The following is a 17,307-nucleotide window of genomic DNA, read 5'->3' as shown; positions in this document are numbered from 1 at the left end:
AACTCACAGTCTGTTTGTTTGATGACAGAATTTTTGTTACAACTTCCACATGGTAGTAGATTAAAAGGCGACTACAAAATACTTCAGTCTTTGTAAAAAAAAAAAAAAATAGGCGACTTGATCAAAGTTACTTATTGTACAAGTGCGATTAGGCCTAAACCTTTTTTTTCCTGAATCTTTTTCTTAAAGTTGCTAAATGAAAGCTGTAAACGCGAACAACAAATCTGTTGGTGAACACACAATTGGGTGTTAATTTGAATTTATTGTTAGGTTTTTCAAATAGACCTACAAACGCTGTGGTATAATAGCTGATTATGCTTTTTACCTCTTTACAAAAAATTGCTGATCCAAATGCGTTGCAGATAATGTTTGGATAATATTCTGGTTGTTAACAAGTTTTGTTTAGGTGGCTTGATTTGGTCGATCTTGTAGCTTGGATCATGTCCCTCGAGCCAGTACGTCAGGCTTTCACCTTTGCCCTGAAATAAAAGAAAGGAAAAAGAAAAGAGATTGATTGAAACAGATATCTCATGCTTCCTTTGAAATATGATGGACTTGAGAATTTGCAGCAGTGAAAATTGAAGGAAGGGTAGATCATTTGTCATTTGTGATTTTTTTCCCATTTGAAGCAACAAACGTGCTCAAAATCTAAAGATGGGTGCTTAACAAGTACCCCAAATGAAGTTAAAGATATGTGAATGCTGTGTTTTCAGAGGAAACAATATTCTAGGATCTCAATTTCTATTCAAAAGTTTCCGAGACACGTTTGTTCTCATTCAGCTGATTTAAGCTTTGCAATGTTGCACACTAAACCGCTGAATGAGTCATGTCAACGCGTGTGCACACCCATTCACAGATTAGTTCGATCACAAACCAACTAAATAAAAACTTCCAAAAAATGTGTCATTTGACACACTATTTAGAAATGGCCTTCTTTTATTGTGTTCTTCACAATGACAACATGTAATGCCAGAGAGAATAATTTCACAGGCAGTCCGACTAGCTGTACTAAGGGTTGTTTTTCTATTTTTATAGTAATTTTCCTACTTGGGTCTCGATCCTTTGCGGCTGGACTCTGATGTTCTCATAGAGCTATATTAAAGTACAATACTTGTGATGTACTTGTGACTAGACTTGTGATTTACTTATGACTGGACTTGTGATGTACTTGTGACTGGACTTGTGATGTACTTGCCACCAGACTTGAGATGAACTTGTGACTGGACTTGTGATATACTTGTGACTGGACTTGTGATTTACTTGTGACTAAACTTGTGATATACTTGGACTCGACTTGTGATGTACTTGCCACCAGACTTGTGATGTACTTGTGAACAGACTAGTGATGTACTTGTGACTGGGCTTATGATGCACTTGTGACTAGACTTGTGGTGTTCTTGTGACTAGACTTGTGATGTACTTGTGACTGGACTTGTGATTTACTTATGACTGGACTTGTGATGTACTTGTGACTGGACTTGTGATGTACTTGCCACCAGACTTGAGATGAACTTGTGACTGGACTTGTGATATACTTGTGACTGGACTTGTGATTTACTTGTGACTAAACTTGTGATATACTTGGACTCGACTTGTGATGTACTTGCCACCAGACTTGTGATGTACTTGTGAACAGACTAGTGATGTACTTGTGACTGGGCTTATGATGCACTTGTGACTAGACTTGTGGTGTTCTTGTGACTAGACTTGTGATGTTCTTGTGACTAGACTTGTGATGTACTTGTGACTGGACTTGTGATGTTCCTGTGACTGGACTTGTGATGTACTTGTGACTATAGACTTGTAATGTACTTGTGGCTGGACTTGTGATGTACTTGTGATTAGACTTGTAATGTACTTGTGGCTGGACTTGTGATGTACTTGTGACTAGACTTGTAATGTACTTGTGACTGGACTTGTGATGTCCTTGTGACTAGACTTGTGATGTACTTGTGGCTGGACTTGTGATGTACTTGTGACTAGACTTGTGATGTACTTGTGGCTGGACTTGTGATGTACTTGTGACTTGACTTGTACTTGTGGCTGGACTTGTGATGTACTTGTGACTAGACTTGTAATGTACTTGTGGCTGGACTTGTGATGTACTTGTGACTAGACTTGTGATGTACTTGTGACTAGACTTGTAATGTATTTGTGGCTGGACTTGTGATGTCCTTGTGACTAGACTTGTGATGTACTTGTGACTAGACTTGTAATGTACTTGTGGCTGGACTTGTAATGTACTTGTGACTGGACTTGTAATGTACTTGTGACTAGACTTGTAATGTATTTGTGGCTGGACTTGTGATGTCCTTGTGACTAGACTTGTGATGTACTTGTGACTGGACTTGTGATGTTCCTGTGACTGGACTTGTGATGTACTTGTGACTTAACTTGTAATGTACTTGTGGCTGGACTTGTGATGTACTTGTGACTAGACTTGTAATGTACTTGTGGCTGGTTTTGTGATGTACCTGTGACTAAACTTGTGATGTTCTTGTGACTAGACTTGTGATGTACTTGTCACTGGACTTGTGATGTTCCTGTGACTGGACTTGTGATGTACTTGTGACTAGACTTGTAATGTACTTGTGGCTGGACTTGTGATGTACTTGTGACTAGACTTGTAATGTACTTGTGACTAGACTTGTAATGTACTTGTGGCTGGACTTGTGATGTACTTGTGACTAGACTTGTGATGTACTTGTGACTGGACTGGTGATGTCCTTGTGACTAGACTTGTGATGTACTTGTGACTGGACTTGTGATGTACTTGTGACTAGACTTGTGATGTACTTGTGGCTGGATTTGTGATGTACTTGTGACTAGACTTGTAATGTACTTGTGGCTGGTTTTGTGATGTACCTGTGACTAAACTTGTGATGTTCTTGTGACTAGACTTGTGATGTACTTGTCACTGGACTTGTGATGTTCCTGTGACTGGACTTGTGATGTACTTGTGACTAGACTTGTAATGTACTTGTGGCTGGACTTGTGATGTACTTGTGACTAGACTTGTAATGTACTTGTGGCTGGACTTGTGATGTACTTGTGACTAGACTTGTGATGTACTTGTGACTGGACTTGTAATGTACTTGTGACTTAACTTGTAATGTACTTGTGGCTGGACTTGTGATGTACTTGTGACTAGACTTGTAATGTACTTGTGGCTGGACTTGTGATGTACTTGTGACTAGACTTGTGATGTACTTGTGACTGGACTTGTGATGTACTTGTGACTAGACTTGTAATGTACTTGTGACTAGACTTGTGATGTACTTGTGACTGGACTTGTAATGTACTTGTGACTGGACTTGTGATGTACTTGTGACTGGACTTGTGATGTACTTGTGACTGGACTGGTGATGTTCCTGTGACTGGACTTGTAATGTACTTGTGGCTGGACTTGTGATGTCCTTGTGACTAGACTTGTAATGTACTTGTGGCTGGACTTGTGAAGTACTTGTGACTAGACTTGTAATGTACTTGTGACTGGACTTGTGATGGACTTGTGACGAGACTTGTAATGTACTTGTGGCTGGACTTGTGATGGACTTGTGGCTGGACTTGTAATGTACTTGTGACTGGACTTGTGATGTACTTGTGACTAGACTTGTAATGTACTTGTGGCTGGACTTGTGATGGACTTGTGGCTGGACTTGTAATGTACTTGTGACTGGACTTGTGATGTACTTGTGACTAGACTTGTAATGTACTTGTGGCTGGACTTGTGATGGACTTGTGGCTGGACTTGTAATGTACTTGTGGCTGGACTTGTAATGTACTTGTGACTGGACTTGTGATGTACTTGTGACGAGACTTGTAATGTACTTGTGGCTGGACTTGTGATGGACTTGTGGCTGGACTTGTAATGTACTTGTGACTGGACTTGTGATGTACTTGTGACTAGACTTGTAATGTACTTGTGGCTGGACTTGTGATGGACTTGTGGCTGGACTTGTAATGTACTTGTGACTGGACTTGTGATGAACTTGTGACTAGACTTGTAATGTACTTGTGGCTGGACTTGTGATGGACTTGTGGCTGGACTTGTAATGTACTTGTGGCTGGACTTGTAATGTACTTGTGACTGGACTTGTGATGTACTTGTGACTGGACTTGTAATGTACTTGTGACTGGACTTGTGATGTACTTGTGACTAGACTTGTAATGTACTTGTGGCTGGACTTGTAATGTACTTGTGGCTGGACTTGTGATGTACTTGTGACTGGACTTGTGATGGACTTGTGACTGGACTTGTAATGTACTTGTGGCTGGACTTGTGATGTACTTGTGACTAGACTTGTAATGTACTTGTGGCTGGACTTGTGATGGACTTGTGGCTGGACTTGTAATGTACTTGTGACTGGACTTGTAATGTACTTGTGGCTGGACTTGTAATGTACTTGTGACTGGACTTGTGATGTACTTGTGACTAGACTTGTAATGTACTTGTGGCTGGACTTGTAATGTACTTGTGACTGGACTTGTGATGTACTTGTGACTAGACTTGTAATGTACTTGTGACTGGACTTGTGATGTACTTGTGACTAGACTTGTAATGTACTTGTGGCTGGACTTGTAATGTACTTGTGGCTGGACTTGTGATGTACTTGTGACTGGACTTGTGATGGACTTGTGACTGGACTTGTAATGTACTTGTGGCTGGACTTGTGATGTACTTGTGGCTGGACTTGTAATGTACTTGTGACTGGACTTGTGATGTACTTGTGACTAGACTTGTAATGAACTTGTGGCTGGACTTGTAATGTACTTGTGACTGGACTTGTGATGTACTTGTGACTAGACTTGTAATGTACTTGTGGCTGGACTTGTGATGGACTTGTGGCTGGACTTGTAATGTACTTGTGACTAGACTTGTAATGTACTTGTGGCTGGACTTGTAATGTACTTGTGGCTGGACTTGTGATGTACTTGTGACTGGACTTGTGATGTACTTGTGACTAGACTTGTAATGTACTTGTGACTAGACTTGTGATGTACTTGTGGCTGGACTTGTAATGTACTTGTGACTGGACTTGTGATGGACTTGTGACTAGACTTGTAATGTACTTGTGGCTGGACTTGTGATGGACTTGTGGCTGGACTTGTAATGTACTTGTGACTGGACTTGTGATGTACTTGTGACTAGACTTGTAATGTACTTGTGGCTGGACTTGTGATGTACTTGTGACTAGACTTGTAATGTACTTGTGATTGGACTTGTGATGTACTTGTGACTGGACTTGTAATGTACTTGTGACTGGACTTGTAATGTACTTGTGACTGGACTTGTAATGTACTTGTGGCTGGACTTGTAATGTACTTGTGACTGGACTTGTGATGGACTTGTGGCTGGACGTGTAATGTACTTGTGGCTGGACTTGTAATATACTTGTGGCTGGACTTGTGATGTACTTGTGACTAGAATTGTAATGTACTTGTGACTGGACTTGTGATGGACTTGTGGCTGGACTTGTAATGTACTTGTGGCTGGACTTGTGATGTACTTGTGACTAAACTTGTGACTAGACTTGTGATGTACTTGTCACTGGACTTGTGATGTTCCTGTGACTGGACTTGTGATGTACTTGTGACTAGACTTGTAATGTACTTGTGGCTGGACTTGTGATGTACTTGTGACTAGACTTGTAATGTACTTGTGACTAGACTTGTAATGTACTTGTGGCTGGACTTGTAATGTACTTGTGGCTGGACTTGTGATGTACTTGTGACTAAACTTGTGACTAGACTTGTGATGTACTTGTCACTGGACTTGTGATGTTCCTGTGACTGGACTTGTGATGTACTTGTGACTAGACTTGTAATGTACTTGTGGCTGGACTTGTGATGTACTTGTGACTAGACTTGTAATGTACTTGTGACTAGACTTGTAATGTACTTGTGGCTGGACTTGTGATGTACTTGTGACTAGACTTGTGATGTACTTGTGACTGGACTGGTGATGTCCTTGTGACTAGACTTGTGATGTACTTGTGACTGGACTTGTGATGTACTTGTGACTAGACTTGTGATGTACTTGTGGCTGGATTTGTGATGTACTTGTGACTAGACTTGTAATGTACTTGTGGCTGGTTTTGTGATGTACCTGTGACTAAACTTGTGATGTTCTTGTGACTAGACTTGTGATGTACTTGTCACTGGACTTGTGATGTTCCTGTGACTGGACTTGTGATGTACTTGTGACTAGACTTGTAATGTACTTGTGGCTGGACTTGTGATGTACTTGTGACTAGACTTGTAATGTACTTGTGGCTGGACTTGTGATGTACTTGTGACTAGACTTGTGATGTACTTGTGACTGGACTTGTAATGTACTTGTGACTTAACTTGTAATGTACTTGTGGCTGGACTTGTGATGTACTTGTGACTAGACTTGTAATGTACTTGTGGCTGGACTTGTGATGTACTTGTGACTAGACTTGTGATGTACTTGTGACTGGACTTGTGATGTACTTGTGACTAGACTTGTAATGTACTTGTGACTAGACTTGTGATGTACTTGTGACTGGACTTGTAATGTACTTGTGACTGGACTTGTGATGTACTTGTGACTGGACTTGTGATGTACTTGTGACTGGACTGGTGATGTTCCTGTGACTGGACTTGTAATGTACTTGTGACTGGACTTGTGATGTCCTTGTGACTAGACTTGTAATGTACTTGTGGCTGGACTTGTGAAGTACTTGTGACTAGACTTGTAATGTACTTGTGACTGGACTTGTGATGGACTTGTGACGAGACTTGTAATGTACTTGTGGCTGGACTTGTGATGGACTTGTGGCTGGACTTGTAATGTACTTGTGACTGGACTTGTGATGTACTTGTGACTAGACTTGTAATGTACTTGTGGCTGGACTTGTGATGGACTTGTGGCTGGACTTGTAATGTACTTGTGACTGGACTTGTGATGTACTTGTGACTAGACTTGTAATGTACTTGTGGCTGGACTTGTGATGGACTTGTGGCTGGACTTGTAATGTACTTGTGGCTGGACTTGTAATGTACTTGTGACTGGACTTGTGATGTACTTGTGACTGGACTTGTAATGTACTTGTGACTGGACTTGTGATGTACTTGTGACTAGACTTGTAATGTACTTGTGGCTGGACTTGTAATGTACTTGTGGCTGGACTTGTGATGTACTTGTGACTGGACTTGTGATGGACTTGTGACTGGACTTGTAATGTACTTGTGGCTGGACTTGTGATGTACTTGTGACTAGACTTGTAATGTACTTGTGGCTGGACTTGTGATGGACTTGTGGCTGGACTTGTAATGTACTTGTGACTGGACTTGTAATGTACTTGTGGCTGGACTTGTAATGTACTTGTGACTGGACTTGTGATGTACTTGTGACTAGACTTGTAATGTACTTGTGGCTGGACTTGTAATGTACTTGTGACTGGACTTGTGATGTACTTGTGACTAGACTTGTAATGTACTTGTGACTGGACTTGTGATGTACTTGTGACTAGACTTGTAATGTACTTGTGGCTGGACTTGTAATGTACTTGTGGCTGGACTTGTGATGTACTTGTGACTGGACTTGTGATGGACTTGTGACTGGACTTGTAATGTACTTGTGGCTGGACTTGTGATGTACTTGTGGCTGGACTTGTAATGTACTTGTGACTGGACTTGTGATGTACTTGTGACTAGACTTGTAATGAACTTGTGGCTGGACTTGTAATGTACTTGTGACTGGACTTGTGATGTACTTGTGACTAGACTTGTAATGTACTTGTGGCTGGACTTGTGATGGACTTGTGGCTGGACTTGTAATGTACTTGTGACTAGACTTGTAATGTACTTGTGGCTGGACTTGTAATGTACTTGTGGCTGGACTTGTGATGTACTTGTGACTGGACTTGTGATGTACTTGTGACTAGACTTGTAATGTACTTGTGACTAGACTTGTGATGTACTTGTGGCTGGACTTGTAATGTACTTGTGACTGGACTTGTGATGGACTTGTGACTAGACTTGTAATGTACTTGTGGCTGGACTTGTGATGGACTTGTGGCTGGACTTGTAATGTACTTGTGACTGGACTTGTGATGTACTTGTGACTAGACTTGTAATGTACTTGTGGCTGGACTTGTGATGTACTTGTGACTAGACTTGTAATGTACTTGTGACTGGACTTGTGATGTACTTGTGACTGGACTTGTAATGTACTTGTGACTGGACTTGTAATGTACTTGTGACTGGACTTGTAATGTACTTGTGGCTGGACTTGTAATGTACTTGTGACTGGACTTGTGATGGACTTGTGGCTGGACGTGTAATGTACTTGTGGCTGGACTTGTAATGTACTTGTGGCTGGACTTGTGATGTACTTGTGACTAGACTTGTAATGTACTTGTGACTGGACTTGTGATGGACTTGTGGCTGGACTTGTAATGTACTTGTGGCTGGACTTGTAATGTACTTGTGACTAGACTTGTAATGTACTTGTGGCTGGACTTGTAATGTACTTGTGGCTGGACTTGTGATGTACTTGTGACTAAACTTGTGACTAGACTTGTGATGTTCTTGTGACTGGGCTTATGATGCATGTGTGACTATACTTGTGATGTACTTGTAACTGGACTGATGATGTACTTGTTACTGGACTTATGATGTACTTGTGACTGGACTTGTGATGTACTTTTGCCTGGACTTGTTATGTACTTGTGATGTACTTGTGAATGAACTTGTGACTGGACTTGTGATGTACGTGTGACTAGACTTGTAATGTACTTGTGACTGAAATTGTAATGTGCTTGTGACTAGACTAATGATGTACTTGTGACTAGACTTGTGATGTACTTGTGACTGGGCTTATGATGGACTTGTGGCTGGACTTGTAATGTACTTGTGACTGGACTTGTAATGTACATGTGGCTGGACTTGTGATGTACTTGTGACTGGACTTGTAATGTACATGTGACTAGACTAATGATGTACTTGTGACTAGACTTGTAATGTACTTGTGACTGGGCTTATGATGCACTTGTGACTAGACTTGTGATGTACTTGTGACTGAACTTGTGACTGGACTTGTAATGTACTTGTTACTGGAACTGTAATGTACTTGTGACTAGACTTATGATGCACTTGTGACTGGACTTGTGATGTACTTGTGACTGGACTTGTGATTTACTTTTGACTGGACTTGTGATGTACTTGTGACTGGACTTGTGATGTACTTGTGACTGGACTTGTGATGTATTTGTGATTGATCAATCTTAAGTATCTCGACCACAAGCAAAGACAATGATCTTACCTGAGTGAATACCGATGCGGAGTTTGAGTTTCTCATCTTGTTTGTGTGGCATGATCAACTATCAACGCCCTGCAGGAGATGCCATGCAGCGGAGACGATCATACCAGCATGACGGCTGCCATTACGGATCAGTAGGCAGGAGACCAACATGTAGGCATCGTCGATGCTTTCAACCTTGGCAAGATGTTATTATTTAACACTGGTTAATTTTGCTTTCAGACATTATAATAGAACATACATATTTGCGTGGTTTTTGCCTGAACTAGTAACCATGGTAGCATCAACTTAACCTCTGAGTGATTGTCATGACTACGCCTGCAAACAGCCCAGTAATGTTGACAATGATAATGCAAGTGACTTTTTGTAATTATATCACCGCACCCACAGATTCTGTGTTTTTCAGTGGCCGAGAGTGTGCATCACATAGTATTTGCTATTTTCCGTCTACTTGTACATGGCTAAAAGGACTATGGCACCTTCCATTTTAATACTGACTACTTTGAGTGGCATAATCAAACTAGCCTCCTAGACCTGTTTTATAATGCCACTCGAAGCAGTCAATATGCAAGACTACAAATTATAAGCATAGCTTGTAAAGTACTCTGAAAGTAAAACAGATCTAAGATGGTAGAATCAAGCCAAGCAGTAACGGGTAAGGTGCTTTCTGTCAATGTATTGTTGATCATTTCATGTTTGCATATTTACCATAATAAATGAACTTGGATAAGTGTATTAAGTATAATCTATTGCAGTACCCTTTAAAATAACTTCCTGTGATATGGCACATTTGGCTTAACAAGTTCACATCAGACAACGTGTATACACGCAAGGTTTTGCGGTAATCGGAATGGATGATGGATAAACACACAACAAGCGAGGCCCGAAATGTCTGTCAGTGGCCCGCTTGCAGCGAGATACCCGTAGATGACAGCCTGAAGCCGTCTGGCATCCAGATTCATGAAAACAATCCCAAGTCTTGGTCTGGTCAATGTCAAAATAGTCCAGCGCGAACTGGTTAAAACAATCTGCTGGGTCATATGGAATATTTACCTTGTAGACGTCATAGTTGGAAATGATGGCGTCGAACAGCGTGTGCAAGGCATTCAACAAGTTAACAACCTGGAAAGTTAAGAACAAGACGTAAAGGGTAACTCTGGTGACACTATTGGTTTGCGAATCTGAGTAGACAATTTGGTCAAATTTGAGTACATTTTTGATAATACATTGTAGTATATACATTTTGAACTGAAGCCGCCTTTGAGCAAGGGCGGATCCAGAACACAATTTTTTACTGTTTTGGTCCCCCAAAAAGAGGGTCAAAAAAATTACGGCGTGGGGTTCGGGGCCCCTTAACATGCTTGAGGGCCCCGAAAATGTTTTTGATTGTAGATGCTCTGTGGTGCGATCCGAGGCAATTTCTCACCACTTTAACCAATGTTTTTTTTAGGAAAAGATGGTGGTGTACTCATTGCCTGCCTTTATTGCGATGTCACATTAAAAAAAAAAAAAATTGGTTTCATTTGGGGGGGGGGGGGGGGCACGGCCCCCTTTGTCCCTCCCCCCCCCCCCCCTCCTGGATCCGCCCTTGCCTTTGAGAATACGATTGAAAAGTACAAAGCCCTAGGTGCATGTTTATCTTGTGACTAGACTTGTAATGTACTTGTGACTGGACTTGTGATGTACTTGTGACTGGACTTGTGATGTACTTGTGACTGGACTTGTGATGTCCTTGTGACTAGACTTGTGATGTACTTGTGACTGGACTTGTGATGTACTTGTGACTAGACTTGTAATGTACTTGTGACTAGACTTGTGATGTACTTGTGACTAGACTTGTAATGTACTTGTGGCTGGACTTGTGATGTACTTGTGACTAGACTTGTAATGTACTTGTGACTGGACTTGTGATGTACTTGTGGCTGGACTTGTGATGTACTTGTGACTTAACTTGTAATGTACTTGTGGCTGGACTTGTGATGTACTTGTGACTAGACTTGTAATGTACTTGTGGCTGGACTTGTGATGTACTTGTGACTGGACTTGTGATGTACTTGTGACTAGACTTGTAATGTACTTGTGGCTGGACTTGTGATGTACTTGTGACTGGACTTGTGATGTACTTGTGGCTGGACTTGTGATGTACTTGTGACTAGACTTGTAATGTACTTGTGGCTGGACTTGTGATGTACTTGTGACTGGACTTGTGATGTACTTGTGACTAGACTTGTAATGTACTTGTGACTAGACTTGTAATGTACTTGTGACTGGACTTGTGATGTACTTGTGACTGGACTTGTGATGTACTTGTGACTAGACTTGTGATGTACTTGTAACTGGACTTATGATGTACTTGTTACTGGACTTATGATGTACTTGTGACTGGACTTGTGATGTACTTTTGCCTGGACTTGTTATGTACTTGTGATATACACTGCAACATATGGGACCAAAAAAATTGGACTGGTACATGTGTAGCTACATACACTCTACATAAAAACTAGAATAAAGCGCTCTCATCAGACAAAAAAAACTATGCTGCACAAAATACCCATGTCTACATGTACGTAGTACCGTTGCCTATAGTTAAAAAAAAGAAGACTACATGTACATGTACCGGTACATCTACATAATTATGTCGTGCGCCATTCAAAAAGTCTACAGGCATCTACCCTGTACAGAAAAAGTCTACAGGCATCTACCCTGTACAGAAAAAGTCTACACACATCTACCCTGTACAGAAAAAGTCTACACACATCTACCCTGTACAGAAATAGTCTACACACATCTACCCTGTACAGAAAAAGTCTACACACATCTACCCTGTACAGAAAAAGTCTACACACATCTACCCTGTACAGAAAAAGTCTACACACATCTACACTGTACAGAAAAAGTCTACACACATCTACCCTGTACAGAAATAGTCTACACGCATCTACCCTGTACAGAAATAGTCTACACACATCTACCCTGTACAGAAAAAGTCTACACGCATCTACACTGTACAGAAAAAGTCTACACACATCTACCCTGTACAGAAAAAGTCTACAGGCATCTACCCTGTACAGAAAAAGTCTACACACATCTACCCTGTACAGAAAAAGTCTACACACATCTACCCTGTACAGAAAAAGTCTACACACATCTACCCTGTACAGAAATAGTCTACACGCATCTACCCTGTACAGAAAAAGTCTACACACATCTACACTGTACATAAATAGTCTACACACATCTACCCTGTACAGAAAAAGTCTACACACATCTACCCTGTACAGAAATAGTCTACACGCATCTACCCTGTACAGAAAAAGTCTACACACATCTACACTGTACAGAAAAAGTCTACAGGCATCTACACAGTACAGAAAAAGTCTACACACATCTACACAGTACAGAAAAAGTCTACACACATCTACACTGTACAGAAAAAAGTCTACACACATCTACCCTGTACAGAAAAAGTCTACAGGCATCTACACTGTACAGAAAAAGTCTACAGGCATCTACACAGTACAGAAAAAGTCTACACACATCTACACTGTACAGAAAAAAGTCTACACACAACTTCACTGTACAGAAAAAGTCTACACACATCTACACTGTACAGAAAAAGTCTACACACATCTACACTGTACAGAAAAAGTCTACACACATCTACACTGTACAGAAAAAGTCTACACACATCTACCAAGTACAGAAAAAGTCTACACACATCTACCCTGTACAGAAAAAAGTCTACACGCATCTACACAGTACAGAAAAAGTCTACACACATCTACCCTGTACAGAAATAGTCTACACGCATCTACCCTGTACAGAAAAAGTCTACACACATCTACACTGTACAGAAAAAGTCTACACACATCTACACTGTACAAAAAAAGTCTACACACATCTACACTGTACAGAAAAAGTCTACACACATCTACACTGTACAGAAAAAATCTACACTGTACAGAAAAAGTCTACACGCATCTACACTGTACAGAAAAAGTCTACACGCATCTACACAGTACAGAAAAAGTCTACACACATCTACCCTGTACAGAAAAAGTCTACACACATCTACACTGTACAAAAAAAGTCTACACGCATCTACATTGTACACAGTACAGAAAAAGTCTACACACATCTACTCTGTACAGAAATAGTCTACACACATCTACCCTGTACAGAAAAAGTCTACACACATCTACATTGTACATAAATAGTCTACACACATCTACCCTGTACAGAAAAAGTCTACACACATCTACACTGTACAAAAAAAGTCTACACGCATCTACACAGTACAGAAAAAGTCTACACACATCTACTCTGTACAGAAATAGTCTACACACATCTACACTGTACAGAAAAAGTCTACACGCATCTACACTGTACAGAAAAAGTCTACACGCATCTACACAGTACAGAAAAAGTCTACACGCATCTACACTGTACAGAAAAAGTCTACACACATCTACACTGTACAGAAAAAGTCGAGAGTAACTCCGCTTATTGAACAAACGCATGGTATCATCACGCAGTAATCATGAAAACTGTTACAATGTATCTATTTCACTGTCAGTCCCATCCGACTGGAGAAATTAATACCGTGGGAACTTGATAGTGCGCTCGGTGGCCACACCACACCAGGGCTGCGGTCACAGTGACTGTCAATAATGTTGGATCACCTGAATTTCTCAACTGTTTCGGTTTATTTCGGTTTATTTCGTGTTTTTTTTCAAAAGATGGCTAAACCGCCCTGAGGTCAGTTTCGGTTTCTGGTCGAGTTTGCACATCATTAATCTACACTGATCAAAAAAGGTCTACACATATCTACCCTGTAGAAACAAAATCTAGATGCATCCGACTTGCACCAAAAAAGTCTACACGCATCTACCCTGTACAAAAAAGGTCTACATACCCTGTAGAAACAACACGCATGGGTAGATGCGTGTAGACCATTTTTGTGCAGTGTAGATGCGTGTAGACCTTTTTTGTACAGTGTAGATGTGCGTAGACTTTTTTTCTACAGTGTAGATGTGTGTAGACATTTTTTTGTGCAGGGTAGATGCGTGTAGACTCTTTTGTCATGTTTGTGCAGGGTAGATGCGTGTAGACTTTTTTGTGCAGGGAAGATGCGTGTAGACTTTTTTTGTGCAGGGAAGATGCGTGTAGACTTTTTTTTTGTACAGTGTAGATGCGTGTAGACCCTTTTTTGTACAGTGTAGATGCGTGTAGACTTTTTGGGGGCAGGGTAGATGCATGTAGACTTTTTTTGGTGCAGGTCAGATGCATCTACACTTTGTTTCTACAGGGTAGATGCGTATAGACCTTTTTTTGTAGAGAGTAGATGCATGTAGACTTTTTCTGTACAGGGTAGATGCGTGTAGACTTTTTCTGTACAGGGTAGATGTCTGTAGACTTTTTTAACTGTTTGGCGCACGACATAAATTCTGTAGAAAGTCTTTTTTTCTGTAATTAAAGGCTATCATCACCCTATGCAACGGGTACTACGTATACATGGGAATTTTGTGCAGCATTTTTTGTATTTTTTGTCTGATGAGGGCGCTTTATTCTAGTTTTTTATGTAGAGTGTATGTAGCTACACACATACCAGTCCAATTTTTTGGGTCCCATATGTTGCCCCAAATGGACTAACAAGCCCCCAGATAGCAATTTCATGTCATCAAAGTCAATTTGAGCAGTGAGAAAATACAAACATTTTCTTAGAAAACACTTAGAATTTTTCAGTCCAATCTCATAGGGTTTGTACACAGGGTGTTGAGTGAACTTCGTATATGGAAATCTTTCCCCAAAATGATGATACCGATAGACAACATAAATCTAGGACTGCATGCACCGAGAAACATTCCCAATTGTGTTAGGAAAAATAACTCAGCAATTTTTCTTGACTCTGTTACGTGCGGGGAACGCACGGCAGAAAGAAATAAGTAATAAAAACGGGAATCATGACTTTTGAATCAAAGGCAAAAAAGAGACCAATATATGATTAACAAAATTTAATTAATTCTCCCAAATCAATCAACAGGACAGTGGGTGATACAAACATTCTCAGTTAGTCTTCAACTTTAAGCGTCATGCAAGAACCTCCAAGCATTAGACACAGGCAAAGCAAATTAAATTACAAAGAAATTAGCAAAGAAGCAATTTATACAAACAGGCGAAATAAAGTAAAGAACAAGCCGGCAAAATAGAGTTAATAAGCAAAACACACAAAAAAAAGGCAAATTGTATTCGGCCGAATATAATTACCAATAAGGAACCAGTAGCAGGAACAGGCCCCGCCCAGCCAGTGCCCACAACGGTATCAGCGCAGCCGTCGAACCAAGCATCTCCGCACCCAACCGTAGATCAGCCAAGCCACAGGTAAGTCAGCGTTGAGCACCGGGAAGTCAGCCACATCAAGCAGGCCACGACAGTCCAGGTCTCGTCCGGTAGTACCGTCAGCCTCGGCCACGATCCAGCGATGAGGGGTACGTAGATCGGTAGGACGGCGGGAGATGCTGGCTCAACGACGCGCTAATGAAAATCGCACATAATGGTTGTACATGGGCACCAACTGAGAGCGAATAAAAGCCAGTCAGTGCTTATATAGGGTATTTACCCGCGCGTAGCCACCATAACAAACATTCATTAAATACCGAAAATTCTAGTGCGGGAGCAACCGTACTAAAGGATTACAGATTAGGTGGGTTCGTAACACTCCCCTCCATAAAAAAAGTTTGAACGTTAGGGAAAACTTTCTTTTTAAACATGTGGCACGCGAATAAAGCCCTTATAGAATTATTACATGTATAAAGTTTACACTCCATTATACATGATTACTAATTATTAATTATTAATGCCAATTTAATAAAGTTATTAACATAATGTTAATTGGAAATTAAACCAATTATTCAAATGGCAAACAGTGATATCCAGATTATTAATTGGCAGACAGCGAAATCAAGTTAGTAACACCTGGACAAAGTGTCCGCTATTACATTATCTTTGCCCTTAATATGACGAATTTCAATGGCAAATTGCTGAAGAGCCAAACTCCATCTTAACAGTCTCTGGTTTTTGTTTTTCATTTTGTTCAGAAACGTCAAGGGGTTGTGATCTGTATATACTACAATCGGTTTCACTGCTGAATCTACATACACCTCAAAATGTTGCAGAGACAAAACTAATGCCAACGTTTCCTTTTCAACAGTGGAGTATTTCATTTGATGACGGTTCAACTTTTTTGAGAAGTAACATACTGGATGCATAATACCACATTCATCTTCTTGTACAAGTACAGAACCTACTCCAACATCACTAGCATCAGTTACAAGTGTAAACGGTTTATCAAAGTCTGGAGCAGAAAGAATTGGTGCGGACGTGAGCATGGCCTTTATCTTTCCAAACGCCTGATTGCATTCATCGTTCCAAATGAATTTTGTGTTTTTGGCAAGCAGGTTTGTTAGTGGGGAAACAACATCCGAAAAATTACGGCAAAACTTCCTGTAATACCCAGCCATGCCAAGGAAACGCATCAACTCCTTCTTTGTTTTTGGTTCAGGAAAATTCACAATGGCTTCCACCTTAGCGTTTACTGGCCGAACTTCTCCTTGGCCGATTTCATGGCCCAGAAAAGTAACCTTGCCTTTCCCAATCTGACTCTTCGACAGGTTGACTGTTAGTTTAGCTTGGGAGAGCCGATCGAACAAAGATTTGGTTTGCTCCACATGTTGTTCCCATGTATCACTGTATATAACAATGTCATCAATATACACTTCAGTGTTTTCTAAGCCTGCAGTAATTTGATTCATGATACGCTGGAATGTGGCAGGGGCGTTCATCATGCCAAAAGGGAGTACTTTGTACTGGTACAGACCCTGTGGGGTTACAAAAGCTGAAATCTCTTTTGCTCGAGTTGTTAATGGCACCTGCCAATATCCCTTCAACAGATCATATGTACTTACAAACTTAGCACTACCAATCTTATCAATGTAATCATCAACTCTTGGAAGTGGGTA

General features: G+C 40.7%; 1 long non-coding RNA gene across 1 annotated transcript; it reads right to left on the bottom strand.

Moving 5' to 3' along the window:
* Positions 1–429: 429 nt before the first annotated feature.
* On the bottom strand, positions 430–16,015 carry LOC119730681. Its single transcript, XR_005271387.1, has 4 exons — positions 15,557–16,015; positions 10,343–10,411; positions 9,293–9,466; positions 430–479 (listed from the first exon to the last, which is right to left on the bottom strand). It is a non-coding gene; the product is annotated as an uncharacterized LOC119730681 (long non-coding RNA).
* Between the last annotated feature and the right edge of the window lie 1,292 nt (positions 16,016–17,307).

This window comes from Patiria miniata, unplaced genomic scaffold (assembly GCF_015706575.1).
Source record: "Patiria miniata isolate m_02_andy unplaced genomic scaffold, ASM1570657v1 HiC_scaffold_22, whole genome shotgun sequence".
NCBI lineage: Eukaryota > Metazoa > Echinodermata > Asteroidea > Valvatida > Asterinidae > Patiria > Patiria miniata.
This window is presented reverse-complemented; position numbering and strand designations above follow the sequence as displayed.